The sequence below is a fragment of the Quercus suber genome, unplaced genomic scaffold, assembly GCF_002906115.3.
Source record: "Quercus suber isolate HL8 unplaced genomic scaffold, Cork oak 2.0 scaffold_353, whole genome shotgun sequence".
Classification (NCBI taxonomy): domain Eukaryota; kingdom Viridiplantae; phylum Streptophyta; class Magnoliopsida; order Fagales; family Fagaceae; genus Quercus; species Quercus suber.
This window is the reverse complement of record NW_027069805.1, coordinates 66,582-72,727: the sequence shown is the minus strand read 5'-3', so window position 1 is coordinate 72,727 and position 6,146 is coordinate 66,582.

Sequence of the window (6,146 nt, the reverse complement as noted above, 5' to 3'; positions counted from 1 at the left end):
TATAAGTGGGATTACGCTCTATCCTACCAATTTAGGCCCCAAACAAGCCTTAGTTCCTCCCCCAAATTCCCCAGTGTATCCCACTGTTTTCCTTCTCTATCTCTCGCTCTCTTACCTTTCCCCTCTCCAAAATGTCCAACCTCCCTTGCCCTTGACACCTACCCCTTCTTATAGTCCCTTCCTAGTGGTGTGGCTATCATTACCTTCTCCACTTACACACACATTCCCATGCTCGCCAGATTCCCAAGGGATCCTCACAAATTCAGAGGATTCCCTTAGAACTTGTTCTAGACGCCGGATAGTGTTCAGGAGTGGACCCCTTCTAGAACCACTAGTCCTCGATTACCAACCTTGCTGGGGTTGCGCCTTACCCTGATTTCCTTTGTGGTCAGTCAGTGCCTTACCAACCTCTTAGGAAACCCTCAGGTGCCATCGCCCAAACCCCTGGTCCATATTTAGAGGTCGGGCCCATTGTGATAAAGCTCGGGGTTACCCCCCGTGCGTATCGAGCTCAGATCGCCTAATGGGCTTTGGGCTTCATGTTGGGACTTATCTATGTGGGCTGACATGGTTTCTAGGGCCTAGCCCCCCATAGTAGCATTTCAGTCCACTTCAATATGACTGAATTTAAGTAAAAGTATTTCTAAATATAAAGGTTATAAATATACAAATGTAATCTTTAGACCAGCTATTCATTTGTTTTAATGTCATTACTTTTAAATGAATTGCATGAGGTTGAATATACATTTAAGCAAAATAAATAAATATATACATATATGTATGTATGTATAATTTTAATTTAAATAAATTATTCACTCTTAAAAGAGATTATCATGATAATCAAAACTCATATCAAACTTATACTGAATATGTATAATTTATTATCTAAATTTTATTTGAGAGAGAGAGAGAGAGAGAGAGAGAGAGAGTAATTGTGATGGGGAACTAAAAAATACAACACCAAAATGTACAAACCCAAAATAGAGTTTTAAAAATCACAATGAATCATCAATATAAAGTAGAGTTGCAAGAAAGAATAAAAAATCAAGAGAGAGAATAAACACTTTTTCAAGAGAGAATGTGAGAGAGAATAATAAGAAATTTATAGAAAATAATATGAGAAGAAAAAATTAAAAATTAAAAATATAGTAATAAACACCAAATTATCAAAGTCATGTTACGTAATAAAATAATATTATATTCGTATATACTATCTTTATAACGCAATATAATAACATTTATGAAATTAAAGAGAATAAAAAGATAACAACCTAAAAACACAAAATTTAATCATATCAACGCATTAGAGATACAAGAAAAATATAAAAAAAAATTCCACTAAAAATGAAAAAAAAAATGAGAGAGAGAAAGAGAGAAATTACCTTTTGTGTGTAAAAAAAAACTACGAATAGATTGGAAAAGATAATTATAAATTTATACTAAGAGGAGAGGAATAAGAAAAGTAAAAGATAAAGGAAGATAAAAAAAATAGAGGAAAAGTGATATTAAGTAAGAAAGAATGTTAAAAATAGGTAAATGATATGGCCGTTAATGTGAATCAACAAAAGAATAGCAACAATAAATGCTATAATAAGAAATTTATAAAAAATAATATGAGAAGAAAAAAGTAAAAATAAAAAATATAGTAATAAACACCAAATTATCAAAGTTATGTTATGTAATAACATAACATTATATTCTTATATACTATCTTTTTAACGCAATATGATAACATTTATGAAATTAAAGAGAATAAAAAGATGACAACCTAAAAACACAAAATTTAATGATATCAACACATTAGAGATGCAAGAAAAATATAAAAAATTCCACTAAAAATGAAAAAAAAAAAAAAAAAAAGAGAGAGAAGAGAGAAAAATTACCTTTTGTGTGTAAAAAACCTATAAATAGAATGGAAAAGATAATTATAAATTTATAATAAGATGACAGGAATAAGAAAAGTAAAAGATAAAGGAAGATAAAGCGATAGAGGAAAAGTGATATTAAGCAAGAGAGAATGTTAAAAATTGGTAAATAATATGGCCATTAATGTGAATCAACAGAAGAATAGCAACAATAAATGCTATTCTCTAGCTTTTCGATATGTATAATTACAAAGGTTTTTAGATATATATAGTTATTAAGATTAGCTAGCTTTAAAGTAAAAGATCACGGAAATTAATTTATTTGGTTCGAAAATCACTATAAATTACACAAGGCCCTATTACATTTCCATTAAATAAAAAGGAGAGAAATAATTTCTCAAAAAAAAAAAAAAAAAAAAAAAAAAAGGAGAGAAACTAAGTAGCGGTATTATTGGTTTCGGCAATGGCAGCTTTCATCAAATTTCTGTGTGTATTTTTCTTCCTGAGTCTTGTTAGGGAAGGTAAAAGATCATTTGGAAGAATTTGTCGCTGTTCTTAATTTTACACATTAGCTAGCTAGAGTCACTCCAACATGTCTGTCTTCGTTAAATATTTTGATAGTTATTTATGTTTAGAACTTAAAAGTAAATTTGAAATTTGTTAATACATTTGCTTGTGTTTGCGTTCATGCTTCTTAATTAATTAGATTAATTTCGGTGTTACTAATTATTTTGTATTTCTTAAATTACAGGAAATTGTCAATGCCCTTAAGCAACGTATCAGTTAATCAATCAAAAAGTGAATTAGTTGTCCAACAAAAACCAGTGTGGAATGTGACAATCATTCTTGACTGCCCTTGTACTCTCACAGATTTGGTATTAAGCAGCAATGGGTTTCAAACTGTATTACCTCTTGACTCTACCGTCACAGTTCAAAGCGGAAACCAATTAAAAGTCACTGCTAATGGTGGTACGATTGCACCACACTCTAACACTTCCTTCGCCTACGCTTGGGACACTTCATTTTCATTCAATCCAGTTTCTGGCCAACCAAATTGTTCTTAACTAAGGAGGTTTCGTTTCACAGAGCGTATGATATTCCTGGTGGATTCACATTACATGATTTCCGCTGGTCATAGTCAAAATAAGAGCTTGAATTTTTTTTTTTTGCATTTATAAGAGCTTGAATTTTATTTGTATGGGATTTTAATTATGTGATCTTCCTTAATAATATATATAAAATAAAACTATCATTGGATATATTATTGAATTTCAACTTTCTAACAATTTCACCATGGCCATGTTCTTTCATAGCAGCATTTATCTCTCCTTTCATTTTTTGTGTTGCAGCAACTGTGTGAGTGTGTGCGTGTTTTTTATTTTTTATTTTTGTTGGGATAGTAATGTTGGAAAATTGACTCAAATTCCAATTGTGACTTGGAAAGTCAATTAAGTTTCTTAGTTGAAGAAGGAAAAATTAATTTGAGTTCCCTTTGTGTGGAAGGAAAGACTATTTATTATTAAAGAAGCAATGTATTCCTAGGTCAAAAAGAAATAGGAAAAGAGTCTTATAAAGAGACAATGTTACAATGAATTTAATGGCTTTGGCCCAAGGGGCCTCCCTATAGGGAGAGGGAAAATAGAGCGTGAAACCAAGAGGAAAAAAAAAAAAGGATTTTTGCTTGGGAGAAACGCAAGGAGGAGGAGAGAGAAAAGAGTTGCCACTTTCAAGGAGATAGCCAAGGAGGAGAGAGTAAAGGGTTGCCGCTTTTGAGAAGATAGCCAAGGAGAAGAGAGCATTCTGCCTTGAAAAAGATAGCCAAGGGAGGAGAAAACAAAGGGTTGTTAGCTTCAAGAAGATAGCCAAGGAGGAAAGAGCAATGTGTTGCCACCTTCAAGAAGATAGCCAAAGAGAGCTATGTGGAAAAGAGAAAGAATAACCAAAAAAAAAAAGTTAAAAGAGAAGAGAGTAAAGTGTTGCTGTCCTCTAGATAAATAATTAGTGTGTGTTAGAGTAAAGAAAAATTTTCTTATTTTTCTTTAGCCGTGAGACACAGAGAGTATATGTAAGAGCAAAGAAAAACAAGAAAGATTTTTCTTTGGCTGTGAGACATATACAAGAGATATTATAATTGATTTAAGAATAGTGAGATTGATTCAGAATTTGTCCCGTGATTTTTTCCTTCAAAGAGAAAAAGGTTTTCTACGTTAATATTTGTATTTTTATATATGATTGTTATTTGGAATTGATAATATTGGTAGCAATACTAGTTGGGATCCAACACTTAAGTAGTAGTAATGTATGGGACGGAAAAAGTGCATTGGGCCAACAGGACTTAAATATTGGATTCGACTCCTCCTAATCCTCACTAGTGAGCGTGTTAGTGCTAATCTTCCTCCATGTTGCCTTTGGCATGTAAGGATTGTCTCCCTTTCCTCTTACGCATCTTTTTATTTACCCCCCCAAAAAAAAAAAAAAAAAAGTATGGGACGGAAGATGTACAGTGTGACATAGATATGAAATATGTACATTTCTCATTCGGATCAAGATCCAATTTTTTTTGGAAAAAATAAGGTATAAAAAAGGGAAATGAAAAAAACCATAAATAAACGTACTTATGGGTATACTATGTATATAATTTAATAGCATACTTATATTATCTTATTAATATAATTTTATAAGATGTTATAAAAATTGAACTAAAGAAGATTTTTTTTAATAAATTTAGTATATATTTTTTCCCAAATTTTCGTTGTGATTTTAAGGAAAATACATCACAAATGAATAAAAATGTTTAATATATTCTTTCATTCACTTTCTTAGCAAAAGGTCAAAGAATATGAAAAAAAAAAGGTTCAACTTTAATGTGTTGTTGTGAATAGCGAATACATACGTCTCATGCACATTCTTCCAAACAGTACAAAATTCTTGTTGTATCTATAGAAAATGTTGTGTAAAAATAGTCATCCAATCACATACTTTCATACATTAACACAAAATTCATACATATAATAAACCATGGAAAATAAGCCATTGCATTATTTCGAACAGGTTCAAAATAGACAACGAAAACAAAAATAGGAGCATTGCATTTTCATTTTCGTATAATAAGCCATGGAAATTAAGCCATTGCAAGGGAGAGAGACCTAAACAAAAAGCATAACAACAGAAAAAACGAGAACCAAAATGAAGTAATAGAATTCTAACAAATTAAAAACAAATTAAAAATAAATAAAAAACAGAATACCTAGGTCTTTTCCAGCCACAAAATCAAGTACATAAAATTAATACTAGCATGTAAGTCAAAATGTTTATTGATTTTCTATGGTCTATGGGCAATGCATATTGTCTTTCCTTTATAACATCACCTCTCAATTGTATTTTACGTAAATCCAGTTTTCGAACATATAATATTCAAAGGGCAAATTACTTTGCTCCTTTCAAAACCTTTACCTGAACAAGTGAATAAAGACATGAATTATCCCAAAAGAAGAAGAAGAAGAAGAAGAAGAAATTAATCCATGTGTCTATCTTCAAAGAGATTCAAGAATTCTACCAATCTCTTTAAACTCAACGAACACATCCACCTCGGTCAAAAAAAAAAAAAAAAAAAACAAAACAAAACAAACACATCCACCAATTTCTTGATCTCTAGTTCTCTAGATTTCCTAAGAAGACTACGCCTTGGTGAAATTTAAGAAGCTCACTCTCTTGATTATCTCATATTTCATGAATATCTCCACTTAGATAGTCTCTTATCAGCTCTTATCATCCGAAGGATCACCAAATAGCTCATTGCCCACAGCCCAACCCAGTAGCTCAACAGCTTGTCAAGCTAATGGGCAGCCAACCTGTTGTTGTTGAGGCCCATGGGTTTCCCACTACCCCAATGAGTCAAGCCGTGTGCTAGTTTTATGCCCAATGGTCTAGCCCATTAGCCCAGGCTATTGGCCCAAGCTACTGCCAAGCCCGATAACTCAGCATTTAGAACAAAAATAAGTAAGGGGAGTATGTGGGAATGATATTGAGACATTATAGAGATATTTTTTAAAAGCAATCCTCTAACCATTAAGATATTTAAAATGATCGTGATAAACATAGATTAGTAAATATATATTTCTAGTAGTGTAACAACTTAATTTAACCATTGGACATTTTTTATTTATTAATAAGCTTTAAAAAAACCATTTAAAACCTTAATAAAAAAAATTAAATAGATTTCCAACCCTACCTGCTAAAGACAAAATAGTAAGAATGATTTGGAGTATATTGTAGCCAAAA